Raw genomic sequence first — 26,783 nt, forward strand, 5'->3', positions numbered from 1 at the left:
AGTAGTATATTTTCCTAAAGGTCTGTGTAATTAGAATGTTTTGAATCTGCCTTAAAGGGCCTTAAAATGATACAGATTTCCTGACTCTAAGAAAACTTTTCTCACAGGAAAAAAAAAAGGATTAAAGGAGGTGTTTAAAGATTAAAACAAGTCCACAGTGATGTACTGAAAGAGTGGCAAAGAGGACAATGAAGAAAGAGAATGCAGATTGTAGGCACAATCCCCAGAGCAAGCAGCTTATTGAAGATCTATAAGATCAACAAAGTCTGTGTTCCCAGACTAAGACTTCAAGGACTAATGCTAATAAACTGCTTCATCTAACACAACCTTAGCTACAGTGCTATTTGTCATGCACAACTTTCATTATAGTGAAATAATTATTCATTACTTTGTTTTTACTTTTACATTACTTTGCATTTGTAGTTATAAACAAAACAAAAATACTATGTACAATATCTGTTTTTGTTATTAACACTTATTACAACACATTCCTTACCATATTCATCCTAATAGATGCACAATGTGTGAAGACAAGACCCTTTGCATGCGTGTCTATTACAAAGTACGAAACCCAAAATCTATGTATATTTCGACATTTGAACCTTATGACAATTTGTCCGTTCTTGGAAACCTTCTGAGTTTTACCGATCATGAAAAGACGGCACATGCGCATTCATCCATACAATATAGCCATACCCTCAAATACCTATTGTTATACCATACAATCTATCTATGGCAACCACATTTTAGTTTATTTGTTGCGTACGAGGATAACAAGTTTACAAAACAACCTGGGAACCAGAAATCGGCAAACAGGTGCTATTTTATGTTAAATATGTTAGTGTTAGAGTGCATTTTCTGTGCTGATATATGTATTTCATGCATGGATAGTCCTGATGCAGTGAGTAACATATACAAGTATCTCTGTACTTTAAATACAAGTTTAAGTAAAACTTATTTTAGCAAATAAATTGTGTTTATTCATTCATTCAATCCAGTCCTGTTTACATTACATGAGCAACAATAACCTTGGGTCATGCACCCAAAAAATAGAAGATCACAAAGAAAAATTAAAACCAAATTGGATTAGGATGAATACAGTATTTATATGTCCTCTCATTCTCTCAACAAATTATATCCATCCATCCATCCATTTTCGAAACCGCTTATCTTGGAGAGGGTCGCGGCAAAGCCAGAGCCGATCCTGGCAGGCATTGGGCGCAAGGCAGGAATACACCCAGGACCGGACGCCAGTCCAACATATTATATTTAACATTAATAGATAATATATGTCGAGTCTAGAGACTCCAGGGGTGTCAACTGAGGTGAGGATCCAATTGCGATATCCGAAGGACAGTACAGGTAGGAAGAGTAGAAAGGCGTGGTCAGGGTCACAATCAGAGGGTTAATCAATCTGTTGAACATGGCAGACAGGCAATCCAGGAAAAAGAAACAAAGGTCGGGTTTAGGTTGAAACACAGGTATCAGGCAGAGGGTAGATCAGAATGCTCAGGATTGTTGCTTGGGATGCAAAACAAAACTTCGCAATGATGAGTGGGACAAAGGAGTTTAAATACCAGGGCTCATGAGCAGGGGAGCAGGAGACAAGACAGGTGAGATAATTAAATAAATTAGACTAGGATGATTATTCGATGATTGAAAGCGATGATCAGAGAACAGAGACTGCAGTAAGCGTAGTGCGAGCGACCTCTGGTGGTGAACTTGGGAGTGGTTGATCAGTGAATGTTACAATATACACTCACCTAAAGGATTATTAGGAACACCATACTAATACTGTGTTTGACCCCCTTTCACCTTCAGAACTGCCTTAATTCTACGTGGCATTGATTCAACAAGGTGCTGAAAGCATTCTTTAGAAATGTTGGCCCATATTGATAGGATAGCATCTTGCAGTTGATGGAGATTTGTGGGATGCACATCCAGGGCACGAAGCTCCCGTTCCACCACATCCCAAAGATGCTCTATTGGGTTGAGATCTGGTGACTGTGGGGGCCAGTTTAGTACAGTGAACTCATTGTCATGTTCAAGAAACCAATTTGAAATGATTCGACCTTTGTGACATGGTGCATTATCCTGCTGGAAGTAGCCATCAGAGGATGGGTACATGGTGGTCATAAAGGGATGGACATGGTCAGAAACAATGCTCAGGTAGGCCGTGGCATTTAAACGATGCACTAAGGGGCCTAAAGTGTGCCAAGAAAACATCCCCCACACCATTACACCACCACCACCAGCCTGCACAGTGGTAACAAGGCATGATGGATCCATGTTCTCATTCTGTTTATGCCAAATTCTGACTCTACCATCTGAATGTCTCAACAGAAATCGAGACTCATCAGACCAGGCAACATTTTTCCAGTCTTCAACTGTCCAATTTTGGTGAGCTTGTGCAAATTGTAGCCTCTTTTTCCTATTTGTAGTGGAGATGAGTGGTACCCGGTGGGGTCTTCTGCTGTTGTAGCCCATCCGCCTCAAGGTTGTACGTGTTGTGGCATCACAAATGCTTTGCTGCATACCTTGGTTGTAACGAGTGGTTATTTCAGTCAAAGTTGCTCTTCTATCAGCTTGAATCTGTTGGCCCATTCTCCTCTGACCTCTAGCATCAACAAGGCATTTTCGCCCACAGGACTGCCGCATACTGGATGTTTTTCCCTTTTCACACCATTCTTTGTAAACCCTAGAAATGGTTGTGCGTGAAAATCCCAGTAACTGAGCAGATTGTGAAATACTCAGACCGGCCCGTTTGGCACCAACAACCATGCCACGCTCAAAATTGCTTAAATCACCTTTCTTTCCCATTCAGACATTCAGTTTGGAGTTCAGGAGATTGTCTTGACCAGGACCACACCCCTAAATGCATTGAAGCAACTGCCATGTGATTGGTTGATTAGATAATTGCATTAATGAGAAATTGAATAGGTGTTCCTAATAATCCTTTAGGTGAGTGTACAACTGGTTTCAAGCAAAATAAAAATTATATTTCCATAGCCTCGTACTACTTTGTCAGTCTAGTTATTTTGTTTGGTTTTGTAGATACATATTACATGTTTTGTTAAGAAAAGAAAAGCAAAGTAACTATAATAAAAAGATTCAATAAATTGTACAGTGAAGCACAATACATTACAACATACAGCTAATATAACATACATGTTGCGATAATATAGCAGGCATGAATATCAGGAAGTAGTTAAATGCACAAATTAATGTACAAATGAAACAAAAGTGCTGAAGATCTGATCCATATCAGAGAAAATGAGAAAGATACAATGTACTGGTTTTAACTGTTTACAGGAAGACAGTTGCATCCTAGGGGTCTACAGGTGTGGTCTGAAAGAAAGCTCATCTATGAATTTTCAGAAGTTACCTATGAACCAAATATAGATATATGTTTATTGTACTTACAAGCTGAAGACATTTCAAAAGGTTTTCTAACTTCAAAGCTTATTTCAAGTGCATCACACAAAATAAGTAATGCCTCCTGTATATACTACTAATACTAACAACTACTAATACTAATAATAACGTAAATATTATTATTTTTACTAAAGGAGCATGGGGGGGTTATAGAGTATTAACATTGTGAAGGCCTCCACAAGATGCCTGCAAAGTTTATTAATTCATCTTTTATGTGGTCATCTTCTAGGTCTTTTTTCATCTCTTGAGATCCATACAATAGCTTCCTTTCTTCATCTTTGATCTGTTTTTCTTGCAATGTGTCCAGCCCATTGCCATTTTATTATTTTCACTTTCAATTACGTTACATATTTTCGTTTGTTCTCGGATCCATTTCTTTATCCGTCTCTTCCAAGCATAAGTGACCATAAATGAGCACTGATATTATGAATTGATCAAATACTTTTCTATTCAGGCAAATAGGTAGATTTCCTTTCAACAGCCTGCTGTTTCTTCCAAATGCACTCCATCCCATTTTTACTCTTCTTTAGATTTTTCTCCTAATATCTCCATCTGCAATGATTTGCTGTCCAAGGAAAACATAGCTTTTGACTTCTTTGAGTATCCCTTGATCTATTTAAATGTAATTAGGTTGAACAAGGCTGCTAAGCATGACTTTTGTTGTACTCAGGTTCATTTTAAGTCCAGTTTTCTTGCTTGCATCTGAGAATTCTTGAAATTGAAGCTGCAGGTTTCCAGGTGTTTTTGCTAATATGATGATGTCATCTTCGAATTATAAGTTGTTTTTCTTACCAGTCCAAAGTCTTGAACACTTCTTCAAGAGCCATGAAGAGTTATGGAGAGATTGTGTCTCCTTGACCCAATGCTAATCAATAGTAGTCCAAGAGCAGTGCCAATGGAGGGCTGTAAAACTAGCCTTTAGTGGGTTCTCCAGCTATAAATATTTATGTCTCCATATTAATAAAGTAAAATAAACAAAATCCCGAAGCCTTTTTAACAATAGAAAGTTGTGATTAGAAAACAAAACCTTAAATGAATTATACATACCAGTGTGAATAGCTGTTAACTACTGATTGTTTGGCAACTTCAAAACACAGACTAGGCTCATCACTCATCTCCTCATCTCACTTTTCGTCTATTTACTAAGATAAAGCTATAATGGAGCTCTTTGTGCTATTGACGTGCACTCAGCCATGCAGACCAAGTCAACAGAAAATCTTTTTTTATCAAGAGTTAGCTTCAATTAGGCAAGTTACAGTCTTTTAATGAATGTCCTTCCTGACCTTCAGCCTGCGTTGTTTTTTAAATGATTTAACTGTGTCTGATGGTAAGGGGTGGGGGGTTGGGCGTGGGATGGGATGCGTGTGACAAGTTTTGTTTGGGGGCTGATAAATGGCTGAAATCCAGGGAGATAAAGATGGGGCACTGCAGATAATTTATTTACTTGTTAGAGCAGTTTAGCCATAGCAAGGATGTCCACATAATTCCTTAGATTCAGCCACTTTTCTCTTCCGTTGTAGGAACTAATTTCTTCCCAGATTGCACAACAGCCTTGTGCATGAGCCTAGACAGACAGCTTTATGTGAATGAGAGGGTAATGTTCCCTCTCAAGCACAATAATTGGATCAAATGAAAACAACAGCAACCTCTTATATACTCTATATATCAACATATTCTTTGGAAATAAACACATATGACCAAAGACCTAACAGTTTTCCAAGGCAATTGTCTTGTAAAATAATCTAAACAATTCTCTTTTACACTTTTTCAAACAATTTGGGCCATATTTCTAGTTTGAAACAATTCTTGGCCCAAACAATGTATCAATGTCTTACATATGATGCACAGTACTGGTGAAGTGGGATCAGGTGTTTCTGTCTCCTTTTATTAACTTTAAAAAATGATTTATTTTTATTTTTAAACAGCAAAGTCAATTAGCATGACTTATATTTAGTACCTACGATTTAGGTCCTGAAGGTGAGATCCTAGCATACTGGTTAATGATGGTATGATAATGGTTTGTGCTAGAAAAATAAACAACTAGCATATAAATAAAAGAAATGAGGCCACATTCAAAATCCTTTGTAAATGACAGCAACCTGTGTTGAAAATAGGTCAGCCAAAACAGAATGCTGTTGTGTTTGCTTCTTAAGTGAAGTCTGCTCCATGAATAAAACTGCTTCACAACTAGATGGTAATTCTGCTCTCCTGATTGAGACAAAAACATTGAAAATGATGCTTGCTTAAACACATCATTTAATCCAGTTCAGTCTATGCAATATAAAGTATTTTTCAAACCTACTAATTAATATATTATACCGTGGCAATTGCCCAAAAACTGTGAATAATTTTTCGAATGTAGATTAATATTAATATAAATCAGCACACGCTTAAGACACTGTCGTTGTTATCCTGTATTTTTTTTTTTTCGTATCTAGTGTTACATTTGTTTTATTATAAAATAATACAGCAATTATGGCTGCATATACCGGAAAACAAAGTAATTATACATTACCGGTACTATTAATGTCTTTCGGATCTATTATATAATTTAAAAGTAATACAATTGTATTTATTATATTCATAAAGCAATTTATTTATTAACTTAAAATATACTTTCTTCTTATTTTTCTCCTTCTTCTCTTCATTTACTTCTCTGATAACCAGTGCTGAGGTTTAGTGGGTTTTAGAAGCTTATTCTATAAGCTCACAGAGCCTCTATCTATTAAACTATGGAATAGTGACATTGAGCAGCTGTGTGAAAGAGAGATTTCAGCCACTTATTGACTTTATGTATAGATTCACCACAGAAGCTTTTCTCCTGGGCAATATATGATACAGTACTGCTCCAAAGTGATAGGGTCATTTTGCAGGAGTGTTCATTGAAATACTCTTCATTAAGCTAGTTTAAAGAATGTCAGTGATTAGACAGTAAAGCAGACGGTTAGTCTTGTAGTCTGTGCTCAAAGCATCATGTTGTTTCTGCATTAAAAAGAACATTAATGACAATACATACTTTTCAAAATGTCCTACTCAGCTCTTTTCTGGGTTTCAGGTTATTTGACAAAACAAAATTTTCAAATATTTCCTTCTGTTGCATGCATGGTCCTTCTGACCTGTGGAAAATTACTTGTAAGCTTATTTCCAGACTGGCTCAGATAAACCCTGCAGGATATGCCTCAACTTGTAATTTTAATTCTTCTGGGCTCGGTGCATACATAATGATGTCATCAGTGAATTATAGGTGATTTAAGTAGGTTCCATATCCTCAGACCCTTTTTATGCTCAGTCAAGTGTCTTAAAAACATATTTCATTGTGCCAGTAAAGAGCTTGAGGGATATTGTATCCCTTAGGAAGATATATGCTTGAAATAACGAGAAGAGGCGGATATCGAAATGAGTGGGTTAAAGCTCAAACAAGTGGATGTGACATCATTGAGAAAGTACAATGGCAGTGTGTATCATCAACATAACAAGGAAATACTGAAGTGGATGCCATGGGACACAAAAACCTTCTGGTTACATGAAATTATGAACTTTGTAGGAGGAAATTGGATGAAGAAATTCAAAGACTACTATTCAAAGCTAGCAGGCAAGTCCTGACATGTTTTTACTTCAATGCCAGGAGTAGATGTTGTTAGACCTTGAAGCCACAGTTCTGGCATGTGACTATGATGTTCTAGGACTGACAGAAACATGGCTTACAGAAAATGATGGGGATGAATACAAGTTGAAAGGATACACACAGTTCAGGAGAGATGGACATGGCGCCCCTGCTTGTAAATAGAAAATAAATTACAAACAATTACCAAATAGCCTAACTAAATACAAACCAAACTCCTCACCTACAATGTTCTCACAGTGAACATGGGATTGTGTATCCAACACCTGGCAATGTTTGGGAAATTTCCTTTCTTATGTGTTACAGGCAGAACAACACAAAATTAAGTGGTTGATGTATAGGAGACAGAGGGTGTTGATACAAGGAGTTGCTTCTAACTGGAGTGAGGTTGTTAGTGGAGTTCCACAGGGATCAGTATTAGGGCCTTTGCTTTTTCTAATCTATATTAATAACCTGGACTCAAACTTGTCAAATTTGTCAAATTTGCAGATTATACTAAAATAGGTGGCTCAGCAGCACAGGCTATTCAAAGGGACTATAAAGGGACTAAAAGGGATAATATTCAGTTGTGGACCAACACCTGGCAGATTAAATTCAATGTGGACAAGTGCAAGGTAATACATGCAGGTAACAAAAATGTCCACTATAATTACACTATGGGAGGAATAGAACTAGATGAAGTAACACATGAGAAAGACCTAGGAGTCTACGTGGACTCCTCACTTTCTCCATCCAAACAATGTGGGGAAGCAATAAAAAAGGCAAACATAATGTTGGGGTATATTGTCAAAAGTGTAGAATTGAGAACAAGGGCAGTAATGTTCAGACTGTACAATGCACTAGTTAGAGCTCATCTGGATACTGTGGACAGTTCTGGGCTCCACACTTCAAGAAAGATATCGCTGCTCTAAAGGCAGTTCAGAGGAGAGCAACCAGACTTATTCCAGGTCTGAAGGGAGTGTCCTACTGAGAGAGACTGGGATTTCTTTTGTTTACTGGGATTTCTCCTTTGCCCCCTCCCTTTTGCTCAAACCTCAGACCTCACCACATCATACCCATACTTGTTACCTCTTGAACTATGGTGTATGAGGGATCTGAATCTTTTCACCCTGGAACAGAGAAGAGTATGTGGAGACTTCTATATATGTACACACACCCACACCCACACACACACACAATCTAAAACAAAAGTATGTCATATAGGGGGTCCCAACTGCAACTCCACAGATATCAACAATACAAACTTAACAAACAACACATCGGAACCATACAGAGGTTCTGCAAAGGACAGACAGATGACCACCAAGCTGTGAAAAACTAGGATTTCCATAATTACCAATTCTTTATTTATTTCATCTTATACTGTATAGCTTAAGGCTGCCAATTTGTGTTTCTCCTTCATAGTAAACATAATTGCACTTTCGCAATTTGCTATGCTATTTAGTGGCTGATTTTGTCACACCAACAATTTAGGAGTTAATTTGATTAAAGCAAAAATATCCAACTATACCTCTCGTATGTATTAAACAAGTGGAAAACAAAACACCATTCTCTTTAATATATGGAAATAGATTGCCAAAACACACTAATTCTAATTGATCGTGGACATGTTCATAAATCTGTTACACTTTCAATAAACAGACTCATTATTCAGTGTGTCAGAGCAAATTAATGAAGATAAAATTTCACCTTTTGCATACACTGTGCAATAATAGTGTTTGCTCCTTTGGTATGGATTGATAGTACCTTGCTCCGTTGTTCTGTGACATGCGTGCAGAATAGCATAATACCAGCTGATAATACCAAAGAGATTGTACTGAATTTTCAGAGTGTTTTGCTAAAACAGATAATTACCATATTTTTCTTTCCAAACATTTCTACATTTACACTTGAAATATTCCCATTTAAACACAAAATAAAATACAGTATGGAAAATCGAAACAATCAGCATAGTCTTTCCTAAATCTATTCAAATTAATTAATGTTTGGGAATAAGTCTTGTAATATTGTTAATTGTAGTACATTGAAAACAATTAAAGGTGACATTTAAACTGTAATACCATTATGAAAACTATTACACCTAAAGTAAATTAATATTTTTTTTTATTTTGGGGGATTTCAGAACACTCTCAGTTGTACAACACTGAACATTTGAAAAGAAACTTGCTGAAGGACTGCAGTAGTGAATTCGTGAAACAGTGGTAGTTAATACCTGGGTATAGAAAACAAAATATTAATATGACATTTGATACCTACTATTTAAACTTGGGATACACAGTAATTGTCTGGTACATCTAACCTACAGAGATAATTGGCAAATTGTGACCTATCTGAAGGATAAGACAAGCTTAATCCTTTGAACAAACAAGACCATGTCATAAGCTTGCCAATCATGATGATCCTATGAAGCGATGTGATGACAAAGTATTATAAATAATTGGATACATTTTCTTTATTAAGTTATATAAGAGACACCTTTATCCGAGGCAACGTACATGGTTTAACAAACACTTTGTTCTACATACACATTTTGATCTGTATGATGCTCTTGTCTGAACTGCGTTAAGGAAAAAATAACATTTCTAATGACTACCAAAAGCTCTGCCTCATAGTGTGAAGTAGGCTTTATGCACAGGAGACACATCAAACGTTGGCATAACTTTATGACATATTTAAATGTCATGATTTGCCTATATGAGGTGAGTTCAGGTCTTGTGTGTTTAGAACCGACATGCTGAGCCAAACATGTTGGCTCGCTTACCAATTCCTCTCATAAAACTAATCACAGCTACTGTATGTGTGCTAGGGCTGCCATGAATCAACCCATAAAAAACGACTATGACAGTGCTATAAACTTTATTTCCGACCCTTGTGGCCGAGCAGGTACAAAATAACGAAAAATGCTTGCTAACGAGCTACCGACACGATGTTATGGCAGAGGGTGGGATGGGGGTGGGGGATTAGTGAGGTAATTTGTAGACATCTGGTTCTTTCAGTTTCCTCCACAGATACTGAAACAGCACCTTCCTATCACTGATTGATGCTTCCAATCCTGTGTTGAGTCACAAGGTCAGTCTGTCTGCAAGGGCCGTAATTATTGTGCTGTGACTTCCTGCCCAGTGCCCTTCATTTTCGTTTTCAAAGGGAAAATCCTTCCTATTCAAATAACTAGGCAGCACGTGTTTTAGGAAGCAGTGAATCATGTTTTCCTCTTTCCCTAGGGCAACAAGGCAACTAAGTTCAGTTTCTCTGTTGGTCTTCCTCTGGAAAACATGAAACGATAGGGGTCACCCCTATGTATAACAGCAGGATAATTAGGATTATTCCACTACAAATCCAGAGCTACATTACACAAGAATGTATAGTTCAGCAAATATACAGTTTTGTTTATGAGGCAGGTGTGGCACTATGAATCAACAGTCCTTTTAATGACTACATTGTCCCAGTGATAAAAAAGCATCAGAGGGATATGTGAATAAGTCCCTTTGTATTCATACTCAGTACGCACTTGATCATTTTGATTCAATGGTATGCCATATTCCTCCAAAATCCTTTTCAGTTTAACACTCAAAACACATCGCATCCTACTGAGAACACAATGTTTTAGAGTCTGCAGAACAAGGTCTTAACGTACATTATTACATGCAAAGCTGTTGTAGATACAGGAGGGGGGGTGGGGGGTGTTCTCCTCCTGTCATACAGGTCAAAATCCTATCAGCTGAAATTCATATCAGATGCAAGTTGTGAATAGTTATTAGACCAGAGCGACTGAAGAGAGAATTACAATAATCCAGGTGGGAGGGAAGTAAGGCATGAACAATTCTCTCAGAGTCAGCAACAGGGAAGTGGGGTCAAACCCTTCCACTGTTGCTTCAATAATGAAAGAAGGATTTGAAGCTGTATTTGAGGAGCTTTCCAACCGTGGCAGATTCAGCTGCAGTGTATCCAGTTAAACCGAAAAAAAGAAAAGAAAGAAGAAGAAATGATCGATCTTTTTACCTGAAAATCATGAAATGCTTTGAGGTGTATTTTTCCTGCCATCACAATTTTCACAGCACACAAGGATTAGCAGTAAATAAAGAAGAGAGAAGCTAGAGAGGGGCAATATGTAGGACCCTACATTGTGCATGACTGAAATATACTGTAAGTTATGCAAAATGAAGGCTCCTAACAAAAAGGTATCAATTTCAACTACTGCACATGTTTTTACGTAAATGGTAATATGGGGATAACTGGGACCAAATACCCTTTAATTTCTTATTATATTGGGCATCCAAGAATGCTGAAATCAATACATTATCAATATATGAAGAGAAGGTGGGGCTTTAGTTTAATATGTCTTCAAAAATAAAATACTTTATATTTTGCTGAGTAATATCCTGTGAATGTTCAGTTTAAGCAGTGCCATTTATTTATTTATTATAATTATGATTGTACACTATTTAATTGGTAATACTTTTAATTAAGTCTCCCAGTTACAGTGTATTTACATAGTAAATACTCAGTAACTACATCTGTAGTTACTCATAAGAACAGTGTAATTGTGCATTATTACAATGTACTTAATGTATGTAAATGTTCGCATGAGTAAGTACAGATGTAGTTAGTGAGTACCTACTATGTAAATTCACTGGGAGAATTATTATAAAGTGTTACCAATACATGCTTTTATTATTACTTATTAAAGTACACATATTTCATTAGAACCTCACCTGCATCAGATTTTATTCACAGATATTTCAGTTCTGTATTCTTTCATTCTGTCTGGCTGTCTGGCAAAACAGCAGGAAAAATAAAGACCTACAGAGACAAAGGTGATCTCAAATCATTTAGGAAATGCCACAGGTTTTGGCTTATAAATAAGAATCTATGATTTAATCATGGATGTAGCAAATAAAACATATAACTGAAATGAATCCAACTATATAGAAACATTTGGAAATTGTACAAGAGAATTTGAACTGAGACTTGACCTTACTGTTTGCACTCAAACGCAAAAATGTATTGTTCTCATCATGGTTGTCTTGGGGATTTGTAACTGGATTTGAAGACATCCATATTTTAACAGGGAGCAGATGAATAAACTTGGCAGACAGATGCTCAATATCAACTTGTTGTACATGTTAACTTGGCCACAAAATATATTCCAAGTTCCCCAAGTATTTTCAGTTTAATTTTGCAGGTCATGTTTTAATAATAATAATAATAATAATAATAATAATAATAATAATAATAATAATAATAATAATAATAATAATAATAAACAATTTCTCTGCTCTAAAAAGAAAACCTAAATATGTGTAGGCAGAATATATGGTCTTCCACATGGTTTCCACAATGCTAGGATGAAAATCAATTAAACAAGCTTAACGAAATCAACAAAATGAATGGTAACTAACACTGGGTTGTAGTATACAAGTGCCTGTATTTCCTGACTTTCCATTTTTTTTTTTTTTATTAATTTGGGAAAACCCTTACATTTAGGGCTAGACTAAGGGTCGGATTCAATCAAAACTTCAACCCACCCTTTAAAGCAAACAATAGAGACATGTACATCATAGTGGTTACATTTATGAGTAGAAGAAAGAAAGAAAGATAGGTTTCATTTTGGTTGGGCAAATTGGAAGTTGGAAATTACGAATGAGAGATAAATCTCAATATACATTGATATGTCAGGTACTGCATTTACTTTCATAAACTTGTTCACTGTCCAGTTACCAGAAATCCATGTTGAATTCAAATTTGCACGATTAAAAGGGGCTAATTTAATGCATCAATGTGTGTATTTGTTGTTGTTGTTTTGGCAAACATTTAGTTTTTATAGTCTATACCAATTTAGAGCAACTTAAAAGTCCAAATAGATATTGCACAGAAGTCACAGGGCTAACCAAATAGTGAAGATGGCAGTCAATACAGTAGAAAAAATATGCTCAGTGACTAAAAAAGGATGCACATTTTAAAATAGATATCTCAAGCTGAAATGCTTAAGACAATATGGACAATGAGGGACAACAGGGAAATGGTGGCAGTGGACTGTACCCATCCACTAATGTGCGTTGATTTGTTTCACCTCAGTTTTACTCTCACACAACTCTCATGATAAAAAATAAATAAGTCAGGATTGGCCATAGACTCAGAAAGCAAAAGAGTAAACTGAGATGTAAGTGAGCATTACATTGTATCCTTTACACGAGTATACAAAATACATAAATACACTGCCATGAAAGTGATAACTATGGACTGAGGCATGACATCTTATGCAAAATCAAATGGCCAATGTCGATTATGTCCTTACTAAAAAAAAAAATCATATTTGTTGTCTTAAAATTAATTTGTCATGTTATGTGCAATATTTCTGACCTTCAGTTGGTAGGTTCCTGCTGCAAAATGCTACTGCACAATGACTGTCCCATACAGCATGAAACTAACCTGTGCTTCAGAGGAACAATTTTATTTTCCTTGTCTCATCAGTCTTTCTGTTATCTTGCCTCTAGACAGACTCTATATAAAAAAGCTATAACACTGGTCTTATCTCTGTTATGTGTGGATACAAATTATCATTTTAACTCTAAACTGTTTTTAATTATCATTGTTTTTGTCAGTAATTTTCTGTGCATTAAATGTAAAGTGATTCACATATAAAATATATACATTTGAATTAACATGGACATGGCTACAATATGTTGTGGTTACATAGAAGCCTTTCACGGACCATAAAGAACAAAAAAAGTACCTTAATAATTATAGGCAAAACATGTTGTGAATATAAGACAAATATTTTATTGATGTAATGTGTGAAATCAGAGACCATGTTTGCCTATAAAGATTATTTTACCATAGCCTATTCCTTTCCACTACTACATATTGCCATGGGTGTATGATTTAAATGATAATTGGGGAAATAAACGTAATAATAATAATAATAATAATAATAATAATAATAATAATAATAATAATAATAATAGAAAAAAATAAAAACAGTTCCAGATAAGCTGAACAATTACAAAAATAGAAGCTTTGGTATATTTGGTGTAATAATAGTTAGTGACATTTACCTTTTACTATGACAACGAAATTCTGGTGTTTGTCAGAAAAGTTTAGGTACACCTCATTTATCCAGAATGGCTGGTTGCAGCTTCATTTCAGATGACCTCTTTTTAGACAGTGTCTTTCAGTCATTATCTCAGTCAGTGTAAAGGATGGCACTAAGATATATAATTGCTTTGACAGTTGCCCTAAAAAAAGCACTCCATGTCTGTAAATATGACATAAGATGTTATTACATAGAAGATCTGTTGTGGTAAAAAAAAAAAAAAAATCGATAGAATTCTATCACTAAGGTATTAAACAAATCAGCCATAACTTTGAAAGTTTTCTGAGAGTGGGTGGCTTATTGACTTAGTTGGGCTTCTCAGGTAACCTCATGTGTTCCTTGTCAAATGAAATAGCTACGATAGTATTTGGAACTGTGGAAACAAAATTAAATTAAAGTTATGGATAAAACTTGTTCTTATAGGGACAAAAGCAGAAGAGTATAAGAACACATTAGTGCTTATGAAGGGCGTCACATTTTATATCTATTTTAAAAGTCTCCTGTAATGGACACATATTTTCATACCCTTTGAATGCTTTCTGTGACTCCTTCAAGGCTCTTTATATAATTGTTTCAAGTTTTATCTTTCTTTTGGGAGATTTTTGTTTAATCCTCAACTAGTTTTTTCAGCTGCTTTATTGTCTTTGGTTGCCCAAGTCATATCTTTCATTGCATACTCCCTCAACATCTTGATCAGGTTAATATCCAGGAATGGGAGTTTTAAATTCATTTCCAAAATGCATTCATTTGGCAATGCACTAAAGGTCATGGAAAATGGAAAACTGGAGTTTAATGTTCTGGCCAAAGAAAAAGGTCTGCTTCAGAATATCCTTAATCACAGCATTCAAAAGATCTTCTATAACACAAAGTTGAACTAGCCCCAAGTCTGTATTGATCTAGACTCATGCTTCATTTACTGACTAAATTGATCTCTTTGAACTGGTCTTCCTTTTCACATGCCATATTTATAGATATATCTGTTTTGGTTGTATAAGACCACAATATATATGAGAAAGACACGGCCTGCTATGTGATTGCCTTTGTGCACTGCTCCACCATGTGTGGCACTGTGACAAGTACCACACGTTCAATAACAACATTTTTTTAATGATGCCTAGCACTGGAACAATTGTCAAGCTTACAACACCAAGTGGAGCATTTTCATGAGTGTTTTAATTCTACTTAAATGGCCCTGTATCTGTTTGCATTTGTATGGTCTCGATTTATTTCACATGTGAGACACGCACCAGGAAATTCATGGTGGACAGGTGACCTGTTTGAATATATCTGTTAGAGGCAGTGTTGATGCAATACAGAAGTAACACATACATAGTTTGTTTAATAGTGTGTTCTATTGCTCTTGCCCAACTTTGCAGATATCACTGGCGGGGTATATCATTAATAGTGCATAATGTTTAAATGTAATGACCAGACATGGAAACTCCATCAAAGACACCATGGCCAGTGGACATCATTGTGTTAGATATAAGGTAATGTTTCTGAATAGCATAAACCAGAAGATGACAGTGATCATCCGACACTGCATCAAAACCTGATGTTCAAATGTTAATAAATTAAAAAAATATATTAAACTTTCTTTAAAATGTAGGATTGAATAGTTTTAAATGGTAGAATATTTGTAATAGTGGCTTATTCAGGCCAATGGTTCTCTTTTCCCTTTAAATATTAATACCAGCCTCCGAATTAAGAGATTAGGTTTAATCGAGATGTGACATCTCTTCCTAGCATGCCTGATGCATGACTGAATCTTGAACTCTGAACGCATGATTTCTTTTTCAAATTCTCCACCCTGGAAATGGACACTCATCATCCACAGGTGACTTAGAACATGTCATCTTATTAATGGAAATGCTCTTTTCTAACATCTGGGTGTAGCAACTCCATTATGCTTTACTATGTTCCATCTAGCTTTCGTTGCCTTTCATCACAGAAGCCATGAATGGCAGTATGTCAATATTGGCTACGTGGATGTCTATGTTATTTGGTCACATAGAATAAACAGGTGCTCACATAAACGAGTGGTATAGGCCATCAAAGGTTTGCCTTGCTACTACATGTGGACCGATCCTATCAATGATCCCATGTGATAAATAACTTGTTAATCTGTGTAAACAGTTTGAAATCGAGGAATGCCAGTAACACCTTTGCTCAATGTATTAATGTTGCTGTTATATCTTTCCGTCCATTCGCATTATTGCTTATGCCCTGTTATTAGCTGTGATGATGGGCCATATTTTGTGAGTATAAATGTATAGCACACATTATTTTTGGTCTTGGCTATTGACAAGCTGATTCAGTGCATACTTTTTTTTTAATATGTATTGCACTGGATACTTTATAAATTGGCTTTCAGCTACAATACTTGACCTAAGTGCCCCACAGTTTGCTAGATCCTCAGTAGATTGTAAGAGCTGCTGACTACAAACCCACCAGGTACCTATATGTCGTCATTTATGTGTTCTTTTGGGACTTAATTATAGGAAAAGTCATAAGGTTTAGTCATTTGTCAATTAGTAATAATGACCTTCACAGTCTAGGTGCTACTGGGTTGCAATAAAACCCAGTTCTTGAGGTCTTGGATGAGAAATGTGGAGGCATACATACATTACACATCCATACACATTTCCAGTTTGAAACAATGTAAACGATTCTTAACATAAACTGTGTGTCAGACCAGATACAAATCCAATTACTCTAACTTTAAACATTAGCCAGATGCCCACTACAATCAAAATATAACTGTTTCAATGGAATACAGGCACAGTTTTCATAATGGTCTGGTGTAGGCCAGTTTAAATTTGGACTGGATTTGATATGGCCTGTGACAAAGACAGTAGCACATACATACATGTATTAAATTGCTGTCCTTATTAAATAAAATAAAATAATGAAGTCTATGATAATGATATTAGACAGAAGCATATTAGTCTGGTGTATTGACTATAGCACATGCGTCTGATCAGCACATAACATTATTGATCAATACCTAACCAAATAATTGATGTTCTGTCACCACCAGTGTCACCTCAGGTCAGGGGGAAAATTAAGGAAATCATTATATTTGATTATTTAAATTCCTCAACTTTTCTGCATGTGAAAATCAGGCATGATTGAGAAGCTGATAAACCATAATAATAATAATAATAATAATAATAATAATAATAATAATAATAACAATAATAATAATAATAATAATAACAGAGCTTCAAATAACACCATATGATTGCTTTATCATGACATATAATGTATATAATGTTATATATGAATAGATTATTATTATCATCATCATCATCATTATAATAATACTAATAATTATTATTGTTATTGTTATACACTCACCTAAAGGATTATTAGGAACACCTGTTCAATTTCTCATTAATGCAATTATCTAACCAACCAATCACATGGCAGTTGCTTCAATGCATTTAGGGGTGTGGTCCTGGTCAAGACAATCTCCTGAACTCCAAACTGAATGTCTGAATGGGAAAGAAAGGTGATTTAAGCAATTTTGAGCGTGGCATGGTTGTTGGTGCCAGTCGGGCCGGTCTGAGTATTTCACAATCTGCTCAGTTACTGGGATTTTCACGCACAACCATTTCTAGGGTTTACAAAGAATGGTGTGAAAAGGGAAAAACATCCAGTATGCGGCAGTCCTGTGGGCGAAAATGCCTTGTTGATGCTAGAGGTCAGAGGAGAATGGGCCGACTGATTCAAGCTGATAGAATAGCAACTTTGACTGAAATAACCACTCGTTACAACCGAGGTATGCAGCAAAGCATTTGTGAAGCCACAACACGTACAACCTTGAGGCGGATGGGCTACAACAGCAGAAGACCCCACCGGGTACCACCCATCTCCACTACAAATAGGAAAAAGAGGCTACAGTTTGCACAAGCTCACCAAAATTGGACAGTTGAAGACTGGAAAAATGTTGCCTGGTCTGATGAGTCTCGATTTCTGTTGAGACATTCAGATGGTAGAGTCAGAATTTGGCGTAAACAGAATGAGAACATGGATCCATCATGCCTTGTTACCACTGTGCAGGCTGGTGGTGGTGGTGTAATGGTGTGGGGGATGTTTTCTTGGCACACTTTAGGCCCCTTAGTGCCAATTGGGCATCGTTTAAATGCCACGGCCTAACTGAGCATTGTTTCTGACCATGTCCATCTCTTTATGACCACCATGTACCCATCCTCTGATGGCTACTTCCAGCAGGATAATGCACCATGTCACAAAGGTCGAATCATTTCAAATTGGTTTCTTGAACATGACAATGAGTTCACTGTACTAAACTGGCCCCCACAGTCACCAGATCTCAACCCAATAGAGCATCTTTGGGATGTGGTGGAACGGGAGCTTCGTGCCCTGCATGTGCATCCCACAAATCTCCATCAACTGCAAGATGCTATCCTATCAATATGGGCCAACATTTCTAAAGAATGCTTTCAGCACCTTGTTGAATCAATGCCACGTAGAATTAAGGCAGTTCTGAAGGCGAAAGGGGGTCAAACACAGTATTAGTATGGTGTTCCTAATAATCCTTTAGGTGAGTGTATATATAATAAACTATGGAAATGAATGTACCTTTACAGAAAATAGAGAAATGGATACTTTTCAATTAACTGATATGTAGCACATAAATCACTTTAAACCTTAAGGGGGTCTGTGTGATTGTTATGCAGTATCTTCTGACCTGTGTCTCAACCATAAAATGACTATTGATATATTTCACCACTGACACGATTCTCAGATATCAGTATTATTACTGTGTTGATCCATGAAATGTCCTTGTTTGTTTATGTATTAATATATGTTTTCTTGGGGCAATATAGGGCCTGGTGTGTTATTGTCAAAGCTATGTACCATAACAATCTCTCAGATAAACTGAGTAGCAGATAGATGCTGCTGGAGAATCTGACCTAAATTGATGGGAATCAGTGGAAAAAAAAGACATCTGTTAGTTGTGTACAATTATGCTAAAAGGTATTTTCTAGCTATTGGGTATATTCAATATTCTCATCTGCTTTAGACTTAGAAAAGTGAGTTTGTGTCAAGCCTCTCGAGACTGAACCCACTGCTATTAAATTGTTGTCAATTGTAATAATCAACGATTCTGAGATGTCAGTGACATATGTTCATATTAACTGCGGAGAAATGAATGGATCCCATTCATTCCCTATCACATCATTGGATTTCTGACACAAAGGAACAATTTAGTAATCAGGTAAAGGGCACTACATGAATTTCAAATGACATTTCATCCACTTATGCATTATTTATTTATTTTGAGGTCATCTCTTACATTACAAAATGCATCTCAGAGGGCTGTGTGCATTGGAGAAATGTATATTGCATTGCAAAAAATCTTTTCAAACACATTTTTTATTAATCAATCCAATCTCTAGCTCTTCAGTTTTATCAACAAAATGTTGTACATGCAAAAAACTACGAACCAAAACCAAATAACAATGTAACCCCTGTAAAGCAGCTTGCATTTCTGAATACAATTAATGTTGCAAATGTATACACTGTCATTCACAAACAATCATGTCCAAGAAGTAAAAGCATACAACAATTACTGCATGAAAACAACTGTTTTAATATAGATTTCAGGAAATATTGGTATTACATACAAGAACATTACATACAGGCAGGAATACATTTGATATGTTTTCTACATAAATGGATCAAAATGTGAAAACATGTATGATGTTAAATGTTGCATATAAATATATCAGTGGAATATCTGTCAAAAGAAATGACATATACTTCTAAACAGATGTTCAGATTTATACATAACATGTGAATAAACAGTATAAAGCTAATCCACTTTTTGGACAACTGCTGGAGATTAATAGAAGCTTTTGTAAATCTTCTTGATGGTCCTTGTGTTTAAAAGAACACTGCATAAAGAAAAACAATTTGCCACCATAAGTAAAGTTAGAGAATTCAAGTTTTAAAAAGGTTTAAAATAAATAATTAGAAAATGACCTTAGTGTGCATCATAAAGAGATTCTATACTAGTGGTAAGGTTAGTCCCCTACCAGAAAATTGTTTAATGAGGTCAAACCCAAGCAACTGGCTAAATCATCTCTGAGACTATGATATTGCACATCAACTACATAATATATATATATATATATATTTCTTATATGTTTAGAAATTGAAATATACAAATAAAATAAGCTTATAGCAACCCAAATAAAGTTTTTAGATACCCAAAATAACAATGAAAAATAGACTGTAAAATGGATCTCATAAACACATTTTTATCCAGGCTACTTAAGTCCTGATTATCTTGAAATATTGTATTTTATCATGGAACCAATAAGACTGTATGCGCTTTATGTTCCTAACGTTACCTATTTTAAATAATGGTATGGCATATAGGCTGAGGCAGATCCATATGGTGTCATAACTAATAACTCAGTGTAGTGATTCATCATTTATAACTCACTTCAGTGAAGCACTTACAGTCTTCGAATGAATTGGAATATTTAAGTAAACAGATCTACGCTCATGGCATTTAAATAAATAATATCAGACCCCAAGAGTCCTCACTTCAAAAGGAGTGCTATCCAACGTACAAGTTCTGTGCACTCGATACCAGCATGAGTGTTTTATTTTTTATGCCTTTAACGTCCATTAACAATGTTTTGAACCTACTTCACGCACTAGAATTTACAGTTATTCAAAGTGTTTTAGATGGACTGCTTGTATTTTCCTGAGGAGGTAAACCAAATGCCTCTGCTTGACACTCAAATGTTTCAACTTATTTTGGAGTGTGGAAAGACTAAGCCTTTTCAAGAAGGATATGTGTTTCTCATGGTAACTTCATGGTTTTAGCCCCCTGATGCAGCATATAAAAGAAAACAATATGTTCTTAATAAAGTAGCTCAGTCTCCACTATAATTCTTCCTCATCTTCTTCTTATCTTGGTTCAAACTATTCTGCCACAATAACACATTCCTAAACTCTTTTCTTATTTACAATCTTGTTAGTTCTTGTCTTTTCAGGCAAATAGTATGACAATTGTGAGGCGTTACAAACAAAACGTCACTCATACTTGTGAGAGCCCTTGTTTAACACTTTAACAGTTTCTCTCACAAATGTCACACCAATATGAGTGGAAGAGTCTCATATTGTTTGGTCTCTCGTCGCCTGCTGTTTTCTTCTTCTCACAGCATGTTCAGTTCTGAAATATGAATCATGTATATTAATATACAAACCGACAACTCCGTAAGTCACACTATAAATGGCCCGATTTCTCTGCAGTGACACTTACAAGAGTTACTGTAACTGTAGTTCCATTGGGTACTATAAAAGCTTCATTTAAAATGCTCATCTCAAAAATCTTACCCTTCTCTCTCCTACTAAGCTGTTTGTGGTGGTTTTTTTTTTTGTACTAGCCTTTCATCTTTCTCAGCTGGACCACAAAGTTAACTTCACTGACAAGACGTGATAGAAGAAAAATAAAAGCTCAGTTGTGTAACCTTTGCCTGGGTTGTGGAGAGTATATGTATTTTTAACAAAAGAAGATAATGCATGGTATAGAAATATATCATTCTATAGACATTATTATACTTTTTTTTCCCTTTAGTGGCAAGACACCTTGTATTTCCTGATTTTGCCTTTATGGTGTACTATAAAGCCACTTGCATTGCATTCTCTATTCATTATAAACCCTGGCTGTTCCCAACCTATGGTGCCTATGAGGCCCTAGAGTGAGCAATAACTGCTGAAGTTAACTCCACAAAATGGGTCACAACACAACTCCAGCTTCCACCAACATCTGGTAAAACTCAATCAAGGTGGTAAAACTCCTATGTGAGTTTCCAAATGAAAGCCACTGACAAGATCTTTGGTAAGTTTAGGAACATCTTTAAATAATCTTACACATGATGAAGTGTGATTGATATGGATTGAAGAATATTTGACATAAGTCAAAACATTAATAAAACATGTTTTACTTTTATTCACATGCAACCTCATAACATGTTTTATTCTTTTCGGTGTATATTTCAGTGTAAGTGATGCAGAGGTGATCTTTGGGTGTCTATCAGAATCACACAATCATCTTTAGATGCTTAGAGACTGGGACCTGGGTCTTTGACTGACATACTTAACAATGATCAAAACATTTACTGAGCCACAGGAGCTGCATATATCAGCCCCATGTATCATGTTTTAAATGGAAATTTGCACCCTATGTATTATGTTGTAAATGAGAAAACTAAATCCAGCAGAGTAGCAAATAACAAAATGTACACATAGCAGATGAATAAACACTACTGCAAAAGACTTCAGCAAGCAATGCTATGCCTTCTGCTGGCAATTACGATTTTAAATTTAGTTAAGCAAAAAAAAAAAAAAATGAATACGCAAAGAAACAAGCAAATGCATCTTATGTTATTTTAAAATATAAATGGCATTCAGTGGCGTGTTGTCTTCACTTTACTTGTCATATTACTTTTTTTTTTTTTGTATCTTCTCCCAAAGGGTGATCAAGACTATGTTTTGAAATGTTAATGGCAAGTGGCAGTGAAAGCCCTAAATTAGGGAGTACAATTCAGCCCTTCATTTTTATTGAGGCCCTGCTCATGTTCAGATTGAGAGTGCCCCTTCCCCCTCCACTCTTTTGTGTGCGTAGTAATAGGCACAGATGTTCATTCTGCCTCACACAGAGCCACTTTCCCCTAATCACCACCTCATATGCGCGCGGATTGCACCTGCCCGGCCTTTTTCTCAACTGAATTAAGGGTTGCCTGATGGCCTTCAAAATTTCAACCACTTTTCAGACCCTAATTTCTTAAACATTGGAGAAGGATGGCGGGGGGGGGTATTTATAATTTTTTAGGGAGGGCAGAAGGAGGAGTGATTGGCTGCAAAGAAGCAGCTACACAAGCCTTCACTTAGAAATCCTTTCTCAAGCAGGGAACCCAGGGGTCAGTTTTACCACACAAAAAGAAAATAATTCTAGCCCTTAGCAGACTGCTAGCTCACAAAGTTATCTTATCTGGCTTCTATCTCATCTTTTTACATAATGTTTCTAGATGGAAAGTGAGTTTTTTAATCTAAATCCACTCAGCTATTTAAATAGTGGAAAGATATTTCTCTCCTTTTATTTCCTGCACTGTTATTTTATCTGGATTTCACAGGTTACCCCTAAGAAGTGCTTCTGTGAAACTTTTAAACATTGGGTTGATGCAGTTCTTCAGACTGTTTTTTTTTTTTTTTTTTGAGATGCGAATAATCTTGTTTTTTAGACAAGGTGATTCAGCCAGTGCAGTGAGGGTTTGAGGCTGTTCAGTGCTACATTTAAAAATCCAGATGTTACAATATTGCAGTGTACTGAGTGAGACAAGGGCTGGGATTAAATCAAAACTAGTAGTAAATGTAACTGCTATGAAGCACAAATATAGAGTTTGCTATGAGCGGGTGGGTCAAAATTTCAATTTCAATTAAAGAGAGTCTCATTCGGATTGTTGTATCTGCTCAATGTAATGTTTTCCTGTTACACTTATTAAGTTAAATGAGTGCATATACTTCCTTTAAAGCAGATATAAAGGGTATCATTATTTTAACAGTAATAAACACAGAAATATGCCTCACTGTCTGCAGTTATGATAATTCACATAGTTAAACTATTTCGTATTAATGACATTTAGAATTAATGTTAACTAAATACCCAACTGACCAGGCAGTTCGTTGTGTTGAAGCTTTGACACAGGCAGCACATGTTGAGTGGTACATACAGTATTTATCATATTGGGTATTAACCTCAGTTTGTGCAACTGACACAGGAATCTGAATCACCAATCAGGAGCTTAGGGTAAAAGAAAGCAAATGCTTAAAGTACAGCTACAGATACAATAAATAAATTATAACGAGTAAGACAATAATTTCAAAAATAGCCCTATATCTGAATGGCATAGAACCCACAGAAAAGGATATGACACAGCAGAAATGTATAACAAATAATTTGGAATATGAAGCCCTGTTAACTGTGGGAGGCAAGCATTTCCACATAACTAAATAATAATAATATCACAATATAAATCAGGATAGAAAATGTCATGGTGTATTCATAAATAGGAAATCATGTTTTTAACTTTCAATCACATTTTGTTGTTTTAAATTCTCTGACCTTAAATGTAATAACAAGGTAATGGGCTGATTGAATGTACTGTACATACATATTGACATGTAATGGGTTTGCTTAATTCACACAGTAAAGAACAGCTGCATGGTGATCATAACAATCTAAGATAATAAAATGTTTCATGCTGATATATGTGCAAGATATAATAATGATGGGGTCTATTCATGCCAAACATTTTAACTCATCATATACATATTTAATTAAGTCCCAGTATTTATCTCAGTTAAAAATGAGAAAGATGGTCATAATAGCAAGGTTAGTATCTGTGGGTTGTGTTGTGCAACAATGACATGTGCTTTTAATTAAATCCTAGAGAAAAGGAACCATATGTGTATTTTCATTTTGACAAAGTTTAAGGTCTTCAGATAGGGTCACCAGTTTCCATTAAGCATCCCACAGTTTGTGTTTAATTATGTCATGTTTAATAGCATTCAATAATAGAACTTGTGGGATGGAAATAGAACGTAAAAAGATGTAACATGTAAAAAAAAGCACACGTACAGTTCATCATTTGAAGGATTTCTTCTGATTTCTTTAAATATCTGATTCATGGAAGAAACTGTTTAGAGGTGCAAAACAAAGTGAACATACTTTATTACTCTCATAATGTGTAATTGTGCCTATTCACATGAATTAACTTTTCTCACTTGTAAAAATGGTGTGAATGCAGTTTCTGCTTGTAAATTAAAGCATAAAAGCAATGACCTTGTCATTATGCAGTTGTAATGCAGAAAGCACATGTAAATTAAACCAACTGTATCAGCAATACAAATCTTAGCTATACTTGAGTTACACAACAGGGTTAATAGGGATCAGCTGAATTATTACAAAACCAGTAATAATAATGTTGCAATATATCCAGCAGCCTCTGATTGTTTTAACAATGTCCTATTAAATGCATTAATAAATTAATCCGGTGAGCTGTGATACATGAGATTAGACCAAAGCACGGCTTATAAATAACTATGCAAGAAACAACTGTGGACAACCTACCTCAAAATGCATTCAAATGTATGAGGTTTAAAAATATAAAAGCCTTCCTATGAAGGATAAATAATATATATATGATCTTGTAATAAAACTACATTTCCACTGTTAAAAAATAAAGCATGAGTAAAATATACTATGATAATCTTTGTTTCAAAACTTTTTTGTGTGAAGAGAATTAACAGGTGTTAAATAAACACAACTTGGATCAAATTGCATCATGCGTGCCAAGAAATTCAGCAGTAAGTTTAATTGGAGGTTAAGGGATAAGGTTACTTTACAGTTCAAGAAAGGTTTAAGATTAGGTTAAGCTTAAATGCTTAGTAGCAAACTAACAGTAATATCCTACAGTAGGATTACGCCTTTTCTATTAGCACATTAATAAAACAGCCAGTCAACCTTTCATGATATTGTGTACCGATAACACAGCTTGCAAATGTTTAGTAACTTTTGCAAAATGTGATTCTCAAAGGCACATTTCTTTCTATGAAACAGCAGATTTTCTTGGAAGTCAAATTCAATGAGACCTATAACATCTTTCAGGGCCCAGAGGGAAAGTGACCCAATACAGTAGAAACTGGGTATAAATCAATTAAACAATATGCTGAATTGCAGCATCTGTGCAGTCCTAAGGATTAAAAATGATTAGCCGCAAAGCAGCATAGAAAGTAATAAAGCCATGATGTAACTGAATACAATGACTGTTTCATTCTCATTCCTTTTTTTTTCTTTTTTTTCTTCTCCACATTGTTTGGTTCACTCCAAAGATCAGGGTCATCAGAAAACCAAAACTATCTTGTAGGAGATTAAGAGCATCCTCAAAACCATTGTTGGATTTGTGAACACTGACCTAATGACAGCTTGACTGATGTATTTTGACATTTTTATGGTTCTGCAGGGGCTGTTTTATGGCACCTCTCGATGAGTACTCTGTGCTGTAAATTGAATGAAATGCTGGCCTTGGTCTCACTCAGTTAAGTATGGTAAACATGGTGAAGTGTGCTGTCCTGGGGGGGGTTAGAGGAGGTGGTGTATTTGAACACTGCCAACGACCCACTGAACCCTAGTATGTGCTTTTGTACTTGGCGTATCACCTACACATTCTCTCACAGTAGGTTCAGCCCTAACCATGTAATTTTACAGACTACAGAAATCTTTGCAATGTGCCTATACACCTGAAATGGTTGGTGTGAGCTGGTACAAAGCTTTAGTCTCCAAATTGATTAAATACATCAATCAGTAAAGGGCTGAAGTAAATTACTGTTTTTAAGGTTAGAAAGAGCTCCAGTTGACATTGGCTTATAGATTTGTAACTGAGGACAAAACTAACTGCTCTTGATTCCCATATACATTGGCTACTGCCTCACTCCACAGATTGGGTAATTTACTTATGCTTGAAGGTGGGACTAAACACAGTGACAGTCCAGAGAACCTTAGATAGCTTACAATTATTTTAAAGAAAA

At 35.7% G+C, this 26,783-nt stretch overlaps 1 protein-coding gene across 1 annotated transcript in view; it reads left to right on the forward strand.

Moving 5' to 3' along the window:
* dcdc2c (doublecortin domain containing 2C) overlaps window positions 1-26,783 on the forward strand; it is a 132,529-nt gene that overhangs the window by 104,133 nt on the left and 1,613 nt on the right. The window lies entirely within an intron of this gene.

The sequence above is a fragment of the Amia ocellicauda genome, chromosome 1 (genome assembly GCF_036373705.1).
Source record: "Amia ocellicauda isolate fAmiCal2 chromosome 1, fAmiCal2.hap1, whole genome shotgun sequence".
Lineage (NCBI taxonomy): Eukaryota > Metazoa > Chordata > Actinopteri > Amiiformes > Amiidae > Amia > Amia ocellicauda.